General features: G+C 42.6%; 1 long non-coding RNA gene across 1 annotated transcript; it reads right to left on the bottom strand.

Moving 5' to 3' along the window:
- Positions 1–456: 456 nt before the first annotated feature.
- Positions 457–9,079, bottom strand: LOC129639700 (uncharacterized). The gene is made up of 3 exons (XR_008708551.1): positions 8,816–9,079; positions 8,284–8,353; positions 457–930 (listed from the first exon to the last, which is right to left on the bottom strand). It is a non-coding gene; the product is annotated as an uncharacterized LOC129639700 (long non-coding RNA).
- Positions 9,080–11,414: the final 2,335 nt, after the last annotated feature.

Here is an 11,414-nt window from a genome sequence, read left to right as displayed (position 1 = left end):
TCAGGGCAGTTTCAGTTTTAACAATAGGAGCTGACAGGTCCTCTATACTAGGAGAAACTTTTTAGTTTTCAGGAAAAATGGTAACATTTAAACCTTAAAGAAATCAGGATGCACTGAATAAATGCTATAAAATATTGCAGTTTAACAACTGAAATCATAAATGGCTTTATCTAAACACATCCCTCAGTGTGAAGATCACACAACCAAAGTGATTTGTGAGAAATGCATAACTGCATGAAATTAAAGCTTCATGAATATATACATCATCTGCCATGACTTACTAGTTTTTAAAGCATCTTTGGGGGCACTGTAACATGCATTTTGTCATTTTATTTTCTTCTTATCAACATAGTTGGATACTTTCATGAACTAATCATTCCTGAAAATAGTCTGTCTTCTCCTAATGAAACTAATTGATTGTATTAACTATATCAAAATTTCTACCACATATTTTTTTAAAACTCAAAAATAATTTGTTAAAATTGAATGCACCTAATTTCAGGGTTGAAAGATGTGTATCTTTACTTTAAAATGGTGGGAAAATCTACCAGAAAGAGCAACCTATCAAATAATTCACACTATATAAGCACATGCAGAGCCCTATTTTTTAATACCTAAAGCAGTCAAGAGGGGAAGGCAGTGGCACCCCACTCCAGTACTCCTGCCTGGAAAATCCCATGATCGGAAGAGGGGTAGGCTGCAGTCGATGGCGTCACTAAGAGTCGGACACAACTGAGCGACTTCACTTTCACTTTTCACTTTCATGCATTGGAGAAGGAAATGGCAACCCACTCCAGTGTTCTTGCCTGGAGAATCCCAGGGATGGGGGAGCCTGGCGGGCTGCCGTCTATGGGGTCACACAGAGTCGAACACGACTGAAGCGACACAGCAGCAGCAGCAGACCAAATCACAATGACTATGGAGAAGACCCTGTGTAATAAAATGATAAACAAACAAAAGGAAGTGATTGCTGTGAAAGAGCAGTGGGTCCTTTGGGACTGGGCCTGAGATGGGCACTGGGAGGGACTGGCGCAGCTTGAGTTCTTGACCTGCATGGTGGTTACAAGGGTGTTTATTTTGTAAAAATTCATTAAGGTACACTGGATTTCATAGTAATGATCAAAAAACAGAAAAGCAGTCCCTTATCAACTAGGCAATGATGTTTCTAGAAGCTGGCCTGGTCCTCAGAGCTGAGTCTGGGTGTTCTTCTGAACAGAAATATTTCACAGACCATCAATGTCAGACAAGGCCACTCCATGACCAGGAGTGATCAAGACAAAAATGAGACTGTCCTGAATACGGAAGACAAAACATGAGCATTGTAAGGTCAAAAAAATGACCAAACGTGTCCTGTCTTGCTCAAACGACTGTGGCTTCTACCAACTATAGCTTTGTCCTTGATGTAGTTCTTCTGCCTTATAACTAAGATTAAAATACCCAATCATGGAAAGACACCCACTTATTCAGTATCCACTCTAAAGCAAAACCCTATTTCCTCAAACTCTCCTCCAAGTCACCTAACACAAGCCCAAATTCTAAAATAAATCCTTTTTAAAAACCTCTTAATGAAATGCCAGTGGCTCCCCATGATGGGAAGTCTCTGTACAGAGCAATAAACCCAACATGTTCTACAATATGTTCATGTCAACTACAGGTGTTTCTAGTGGTCCTTGGATGGGGGTCTTTGGATAAGATAAAGAAACAAAGAAAGAAAAGGGGGGGGAAATGCTCAGAAGCCAAGTGTCACTGTCTGTCTAGAATGTTCCAACTATACAGAAACCTCTTCAAGGCAAAATAGTCAACGTGCATATTGGCTGTAACTGAGAGTATACACTGCTGTATGTGGAAACATTTCTATTTCCTGAATCTTTGGGGAAATGGAGAAATACCATGGCAGTTGAGTGCACATTGGAAAGCATTTTGAAAACATCTGGATGTAAGTTCCAAAACTCTCTGACTTCTCTGCTGGTTTCACCCACAGGGAGGAAGCCAGACTGCTTTAGACAAATCAGTAAGTTACTCTGAAGCCACTTGGCAATGAACAAACTTAGGAATCAGAATTAGTGTGGGACCCAACACAGAAGTCACCTGAAATATTCATGTTCATTTCAGGGTGAAAAAAGCTACGTGCACAGATCATAGGCACAGTCCCTCATATTTGTGATGGTATGGCATCACCGACTCAATGGACCTGAGTTTGAGCAAACTCCCAGAGATGGTCCTTTGGAGAATGACAGGGAGGCCTGCACTGCTGCAGCCCATGGGGCTGCAAAGAGCTAGACATGACTGAGTGATTGAACAACAAATTTATAAATCTTAAAGGAGCTTTCAAATACCTTATTTTTTTACCTTCTAAATAACCCTGAGAAAACCTGAAAATACATTTCCATCCCTAGTCTACAGATGGGGAAGACAAGAAGTTGAGGTGACAAACTCAAGCGTTCAGAACCAACCAGGGCAAAAGACATGCCTCTGAGTCCCTTGACTTCTCACTTTCAAAACTGCTCAGTTGTGGCAAACTTTGATCCTTTCAGGACAGATTTGTCTGCAAGAGTTGCATTTTATTTCAACAAAGTCTGGCAAGTAAGGTATGTAATACTTTCTATGTTTAAAGACATCTAAAAGCTGTTATCCTTGAGAATCAGGCTGATTTTGGAGTGGGCGGAGGGTTGATGTTTCCTGGCTCTTTGGCCAATTCTCTTCCAAACTATCAAGCTGTCTCCAGGGGAGAGATTTAAAATTTGTGCTGTGAGGGCACTGAGCCTTCCTGTGCCTCAGTTTTTCCCTCTGCAAAATGGTAGGGGTGGGGGGGAGGGTACAGTTCCTCTCTCATAGGTATTTTCAGTGGATTGATGAGCTGATATGAGTAAAAGGTTTAGCCAGTGCTTGGCCCCCAGTAAGCAGTCAAAACATATTAGATATCATCTTATGTCCAGGAAAAATGGCCAAATCTTTATTAAAATATTTTACTAGTGACTTTCATAGGTATCCCAAATCAGGACTGACTGAGGTCATTTCGGGCTAATAGGTCTTCCACTAAAAATATCTTGTTAAAATAATTTAGGGAGGATTTTGATATGAAAGGCTTCATATGAACTCAAATATAACATGACTCCTTTCACCCTCCCACAAGGGATGCTTTTGAGAATTAATTTCCTTAAACTTAAGATGCAATGGTAGAGTCATTTCCATTTCATTTATTTTTATTTTGCCCCTCAGCTTGTGGGATCTTAGTTCCCCAACCAGGGACTGAACCCCTACCCTCTGCAGTGAAAGTGTGGAGTCCTAACCACTGTACCGCCAGGGAATTCCCTAAATTTCCAATTTCGATAAGAATGACAAGAGTAAAGTCTATTGATTGGTTCAGTACACAGTCTTTACCGAGGGCAGAGCTGACCCGAAGCGCCAAATCATGAACTTGAAAATGAACCCACACGTAGACATGTCCCTTAGATGGCCACTCTTTCCTGGTCTCTCACAGGCCTGCAGGGGTAACCATGTGTCCCTGGATCTCATCCACTGGGCACACCCTTTTACACGAAAAAGTCCTGGTTTAGAAGATGAATTATAGGGACACCCTAGTCACGGAGAACTCTCCCTTTTTCCTGGTGTAAAATGTGTCTTCACTTTGTGTACAAATCTGAACGATCCAGCTCTTTAGAGCGGGCATTAAGGATGAGGTCCAAATGCCCTTGAAGCCCTGCTTCCTCCTCCTTGCTGTCTTCCTTCCTCTTTCCCCTCTTCCCCCTGCCTTTCGTTCCTGTGTCTGAGACATTAAGCCCTGTGCTGCACGCTCAGCCCCTCTTTCTTCTTTCCAAGTGTTCTCTGTATTTTTCTTCTTCTACTGCTCCTTGCCATCAGCTCAAACGTTTGTCCTCAGCATGGAGCCTGTGGCATTGCTAGAAAGATAGTGGTCTTTGCTGTCCACCTGCACCAATCTGACATTATAGAACAGGAGCTGATGTGGAGATGGGGGAATCTGGACTGGTTTAAGTGCTGTGACTCACTATCACACGGTCTAATATTATTTCAGCAGAATATAATAACCATTTCAAACTCTGCTATGGCAGCACTAAGAGTCACTGTTTAAGGCCCTAGGATGAGACCAAAAGATTTCTAGGATCCGGTTTGCTTACAGCCCAAGCATATTTCCTGCTTCTCTTCCCAAGTTCATCGTTTCTAGAACAACAGCTCAGTAAGTAGGAGGTCTGTGGAATGTGATTTAATATAGATCATCATCCACAAAAATAGTCCCTCTGTCTTGCTGTAAGTGATTTGAAAGGAAAGCATGGCTGTTGGTGTCTTTTCTCGACTCAGGAGGCACACCAAGTCAAGGAGTCATCCTTGGGATCCTGAACTAGGGTCCCACTGGGGCTTGGGGTCAAGGTCAGGATATGGGAAGTCAGGAATCAATGCCTTGTGTTTCCAGGGCCTGTAAGAGTGAGAAGGGACTGTGCTGAAGTCATTCAGGCTCTGTTCCTCTCACACACACACCTGACTGGAAAAGGGGACCCCACCTCCGTGTTCCAAAGACAGCATCACCTGAGCCAGGCCAGGCCTGCAGCCACCCCTGACAGCTCAGAGAAACAATTTCAGATCTCATATCAAGCTCACTTTCTAAAACTAAGAAAAAACGAATGCAAATATCCTTTGAATAATTACAATGTCACATCTGAGCAGCTGGATCCCAGCAGTTCTCCCAGGCCTGGGTGGTCTCCACTTGTGCAGTTAGAAATGGAAGCTTTGGTTTCTTAACACATGGGCGCTTATGTGGAACCACAAAGGGTCTGAATTCTATATTTCCCATAGGAAGCAGTCTGCCAGTAAGAGCCAAGAGCACACAAGGGCCCCCAGACTCAGACCCAAGGCTCCTTAATCAGACAGTAGTACTAATATCTTTAAGAACAGAGACATAACTTTCCTGAACTTCACCTTTATTTTAATTACCGAATTTTCTGAGATGGAGGCAAAATAATTCTAATTCATACTCATCCGGATTTGACCTCCATGTGGCCAACAGATGTGTCAGTGGGTTGCAAAATATTTTTCTAAGATGAAACACTGCAGTGGCAAAAGAAATGAAGAACTCTTGCCCTGTTGCCAGACCCCAGCTTCCACCCCCAGCAAAGCCTTCACCATGTAATTCTCTTCAAAGCTTCAACTAAATATTAAGCGAGCCTTACATGAATTGAACAGACATTGGCAAGAACTTAAAAATTTAAACATTCTTCGTGTGACTTAAGTAGATTGTTTTCAGGGGACTGCTGTCAGCCCTCCTTTGAGGGCCCTGCTTTTAGAGCTGGAAAAAATCCAGCCTATAACTCTTCAAACTTTCAGAACTGGGCTATTGATAGGCCGAGATGGTGACTGGCCCTTGTGTCGGCTAACTAACAGACTGACTGCCTATGGTATGGAAACCATATGATTTGGTATGGAAACCACATAACACAACTGGCCCCTCTCTGCAGAGGGCCCCCCAGGCAATGTGCAACAAGCAGCATGTGCTCAAAATTCCAGAAGCTCAGCATCTCAGAGGAACTACTTTATTTCATGACACAGACTCAGTTATTGAGAACTGCAGTAGAAAGGCTGTTTTTCTGTCCTGACAGGTAGCCAGACTTCTTGACAAAAGTAACTTGTATTTTTTGGTTCTTCTTTGAGTCGTACTCTATCTTTCTCATTAGCCTGTGCTCAGGTCCTTTGCTTTCAATCTAGATAACCTCGCTGGCAAAAATAAATGGGATCATTTCTCTCTTTCACTGCAAATCTATCAATATTTTCTCATTGCACATATAGTAAAATCTGAAGTCAATGACATTGATAAATGTAAAGATACATATTATAGAATATTAGAATTTAGGCAGAATGTATACTACTTATTTAAAACAGCTAAAGATTTAAAACAGTCTAAATGTTGATTGATAAGTAACTAATAATGGAATGGAATGGAGTGCTCTGCATCTGTGTGGGAGAAAAATGAAGAATCTCTTTCTACATTGATGTGTGAAGAACATCAAGCCATAAAGACTTAAATATAAGAGATGAGACCATAAAACTCCTAGAAGAGGACATAGGCAAAATATTCTCTGACACAAACTGTACTAATGTTTATTTCTATTGCCTTGGTCGGTATCCCAAGGCAATAGAAATAAAAGCAAAAATAAACAAATTGGACCTAATAAAACTTACAAGCTTTTGTACAGCAAAGGAAACCATTAACAAAATGAAAGGACAACCTACAGACTGTTTAAAAATATTTGCAAATGATGCAACCAACAAAGGCTTAGTTTTCAAAATATACAAATAGTTTATACAACTTAATAACAACAACAAAAACAACCCAGTCAAAAAATGTGCAGAAGACCTAAATAGATACTTCTCCAAAGACATACAGATGGCCAACAGGCACATGAAAAGATGCTCAACATTGCTAATTATTAGAGAAATGCAAATCAAAACTGCAATGAAGTATCACCTCACACCAGTCAGAATGGTCGTCATCAAAAAACCTACCAACAATAAATGCTGGAGACGGTGTGGAGAAAAAAGGGAACCCTTCTACACTGTTGGTGAGAATGTAAATTGGTGCATCCACTATGGGAAGAGTATGGAAGTTCCTAAAAAAAACTAAAAATAGAGCTGCCATATGCTCCTGCAATCCCACTCCTGGGTATATAAATAGCCAGAGAAAACTGTAAGTGAAAAATATACACGCACCCCTATGTTCACAGCAACACTATTCACAACAGCCAAGGCATGGAAACAACCTAAAAGCCCATTTACAGGTGAACGGACCAAAAAAAAAAAAAAAAAATAGCAGACATGTATACAAGGGAATACTACTCAGCCATAAAAAAGAATGAAATAATGCCACTTGCAGCAACATAGATGGATCTAGAGATGATAATACAAACTAAAGCAAGTCAGAGAAAAGAGAACCCTTGTGTACTTTTCGTGAAAATGTAAATTAGCACAGACACTATGGAAAACAGTTTGGTGGTTCCTCAACAAATTAAAAATTGAGTTACCACACAATCCAGCAATTCCACTTCTGGGTTATTTACCCAGAGGAAATGAAAACACTAACTTGAAAAGATATATGTACACTGATGTTCAATGTACTAATGCTTACAATAGCCAAGACATGGAAGCAACCTACATGTCCACTGATTGATGAATAGATAAGAAAATGTGAGAGATATATGTATAGTATACACATATGTAATGTAACACTTTTCAGCCATAAAAAGAAAATCTTGCCACTTGTAACAACATAAATGAACCTTGAGGGCATTATGCTAAATGACATATATTAGAAAAAGACAAGGACCATATTAAAAATGGAATATTAAAAAAAAATCCAAACCAAAAAAGCAAACTCAGACATGGAGAACACCATGTTGGCTGCCAGAGGCAGCGGGTTGGGCAGAATGAGTGAAGGACTCAAAAGGTACAAATTTCCAGCTATAAAATAAACACATCACGGGGATGTCATGTCAGCATGGTAAAGTTCAGTTAATAAGACTATATTGTATATTTGAAAGTTACTAACAGAGAAGGGTTTTTTTGGCCACACGGGGGAGTATAAAGATCCCCAACCAGGGATCGAACCTGTGTTCTCTTCAATAGAAGCCCAAAGCCCTAAGCATTGGATGGCCAGGGAAGTCCTGAGCAGTTTTGAAGATTAATAGGACCCTGCTCTATAGGAAGTGCTCCAACTCCAGAAAGGAAATCCACTAGAATACTAGTACAAGAATTCAGATAAACCAGCCATCTTCTGTCCTTGTATTAAGAGACACAGATGGTGGAAATCAAAAGGGAAATGTGACTTGGAAAAGTGCTGTGAAGGACAAACCCCTGAAGAGTGATGGAGTGGAGAGTTCGATGAGATAGTGATCAAGAAGAAAAACAATACCAAAAGTCTTCAAGCCTTTGAGATCTGGATGGGTCAACCTTGAAAAGAAATGTGGGGTCATAGAGGGCACTTCTTAAAACTCAACAACCAAATTAGTCTGAACTGAGATGAGACCAAGCAGGTAGAAGGGACCTGATAGAAAATTTCAGGCTTAATTTATAGTCTGGAGGTATTGACCCAAGAGAGCAGTTAGTGGGAACAGGGAAGGAATTGTTAAATCCATCTGCCATCTCATTTTCACACTTCAATTTGAGCCCAATTCAAAGTAAGAGAGGGTGAAAAATAAGCACGACTCAGCGCCATAAGCTTTGCCACTCACATGAAAACCATCTGCCTTAATTGACAGAAGCCCTCATGCTCCTGCTTACCTGGCACATGTGCAAGTCTCCACGTGGCTTTCCTTCCCTTGCACACGTACACAGATGGAGGTCATGATCCCTGGAACAGTGCAAACAGAGCAAGATTGCTGGGCATTCGTCTTTTTCTGACTTGCTCCAGTATGCATACTTACTCAAGTATGCAATTCCCAGTCACGTTGGGTTATATTTTGCTAAAAACAACAGAAAGAATCTCTTTCAAAAGCCCTAAGAGGGAGAAGGTTCTGGCAGAGCCAGCAGCAGGCAGGGATGGGTCTGGGAGCCTGCCAAGGAGAGGTCGGGTCCAGAGCAAGAGGTGGCATGCCCGCTCCATCTCTGTGTGGATGGCTGCAGTCAAAATGGACTGAGCTCGACCCCTCTTGTCTCTCGCCCCAGCCATGGATGGCAGCCCTCCACCACAGAGAGGCTTCTCCATGCCATCTCCTGGCTGGTGGCCTGGCTGTAAGTGATGTGGACAAAGGTCCAAGACCTGTCCCCATGTCCTTGTGCCTGCCGATGCAAAGTGTAGGTGTCCTGCACTTACCCACTCAAAATGATGTGTCAGAGTCTGGCACAGGAAATCAGCTGTGCACACGAAATAGGAGTGATATGTTGTTTTCAGCCTAATAGGAAATGCTGGGTGGGCTTCTCTGCTTAGAGTCATCCCTCTACAGGGCTTTTCCTTTCGCCACAATTTGAGGTTTCCAGAAGCAGTCCCTGAAGCAAGGGAGCAAACACAAGTGACTGGTCTGGGAGGTGATCTCAGGAAACTTGGCCACAGATGAGCAGAGGCTGCTGGAAGAGAAGGAAGACAATAAAGAGTGGTGATGAGTCAGCAATCTCAGCGGGCAGCTGGGGCTCAATCCTGCCAGGGACCTCAGGAGCCGGCCAGTGAGCCTAACCCACAAGGCAAGGGAGCTGCAACACCTATCCAGCTCATGTGCCTGAAGGTTGCCTCTAGAATATTCCCTCTCCAACACTTTGGCTTGCCCGTTGTTGTTCAGTTGCTCAGTTGTGTCTGACTCTGCAGCACCACGGACTGCAGCCTGCCAGGCTTCCCTGTTCATCACCAATTCCTGGAGCTTGCTCAAACTCATGTTCACTGACTCGGTGATGCCATCCAACCATCTCATCCTCTGTCGTCCCCCTTCTCCTCCTGCCTTCGATCTTTCCCAGCATCAGGGTCTTTTCCAGTGAGTCAGTTCTTCGTATCAGGTGGCCAAAGTATTGGGGCTTCAGCATCAGTCCTTCCAATGAATATTCAGGATTGATTTCCTTTAGGATGGACTGGTTGGATCTCCTTGCCATCCAAGGGACTCTCAAGAGTCCTCTCCAACACCACAGTTCAAAAGCATCAATTCATTGGCACTCAGCTGGGATCAAACCATCTCACACAAGGAGAAAAATAGCCTTCAGGCTGAGAAACACAGGCACTGCCAGAAAGCAGCTTCTGGCACATGGAGAGGCAGGCAGAGGGCAGGTGTAGCAACGCCTCAGCTACACCCAGTAATAAAAATCAAGTGTGGGCTCCCTGCAACACCTGGTACCCACAATCCCTCTGCTATGCACACACTCCACAATCATATGCTCTCTTCATTGCTCTGGGTCAGAATCATCTAGAACTGCTGGCCTCCATCTCTCTTTGTGAAATACCCTGGAAATACAAATATGTTCTCGAGAGACAAGCAGAGTAGGGGGCCCAAATCTTAGCTCTGCTGCTCATAAGCTGAATGACCCTAGGAACTGATAAAACTTCTCTGAGTCATCTGTAAAATAGAGATAATACCTAATTTGCAAGCTGAGGTGCCGTTGAAGGGAGAGGATGCAAAGAAAATATCTGGCATATATTAAATGCTCTAGATGTTTGTAAAGTTAAATGGCAGGAAGTTGGTATGACACGTTCCTACTTCTTTTTTTCTTGATTTGAGAAGGCAATATAGTTCAGCTGCTAAACATCCCAAGTGCACCAAAGAGTATAAAATTATCCCCAGAGGGCTTCCCTGCAGAAGGCTCGGGTTCAACCCCTGGTCAGGAAACTAGATCCTACATGCTCCAACTAAAGATCCCATGTGCCTGCAACTAAGATCCTGAGCAGCCTAAATAAATAAATATTCTTTTAAAAACTTAAAAAAAATGACCCCCAGTTCCACACCTACCCCTAACTCAGAGGAATTATTGTAACCAGTTTCTTTCAGATCATTCAAGACAGCTTCTTTGTACGCACACCAAAACTATGCAGTATTCTGCATTCTCCCTTAAAAAAATTTTATTTTGAGGTCATTCCATGTTAACATATAGAGATTTATGGCCACATTATTCCTGTTATTTCAAGTGGTCTCCTCCTCAATCTTGACTCCCATTTCCTTAGAGTCCTCGAATTCTGGTTTGTCAGGGCTGAAATGAATTTAAGCATCAAAGAGTCCAAACTTCTCATGTTACCAACAAGGAAGAAAGGCCCGTGAGAGTGGAAGGACTAATGGATAGATGTGAACCTAGTTCTCACATAGTATCTTTAGACTAGAATAATGCAGATCTGCTGGAGAAAAATCAGGAAACAGAAAAATGTAAAAAGCAAATAGAAAAGCAATTATTTTAGTAGATCCTTGACTTGGGTCCTATCTGAGTTTTCATACCTCCAAGACCACATTCAGTTCAGTTCAGTCACTCAGTCATGTCCGACTCTTTGTGACCCCATGAATCGCAGCACGCCAGGCCTCCCTGTCCACCACCAACTCCCAGAGTTCACTCAAACTCACGTCCATCAAGTCGGTGATGCCATCCAGCCATCTCATCCTCTGTCTCCTCCTGCCTTCTCCTCCTGCCTCCAATCCCTCCCAGCATCAGAGTCTTTTCCAATGAGTCAACTCTTCGCATGAGGTGGCCAAAGTACTGGAGTTTCAGCTTCAGCATCAGTCCTTCCAAAGAACACCCAGGACTGATCTCCTTCAGAATGGACTGGTTGGATCTCCTTGCAGTCCAAGGGACTCTCAAGAGTCTTCTCCAACACCACAGCTCAAAAGCATCAATTCTTCGGTGCTCAGCCTTCTTCACAGTCCAACTCTCACATCCATACATGACTACTGGAAAAACCATAGCCTTGTCTAGACGGACCTTTGTTGGCAAAGTAACATCTCTGCTTTTGA

Source organism: Bubalus kerabau, chromosome X, assembly GCF_029407905.1.
Source record: "Bubalus kerabau isolate K-KA32 ecotype Philippines breed swamp buffalo chromosome X, PCC_UOA_SB_1v2, whole genome shotgun sequence".
NCBI classification, from domain to species: Eukaryota; Metazoa; Chordata; class Mammalia; order Artiodactyla; family Bovidae; genus Bubalus; species Bubalus kerabau.
Note: the sequence above shows the minus strand (reverse complement) of the source record. Positions and strands in the feature narration are given on the sequence as shown.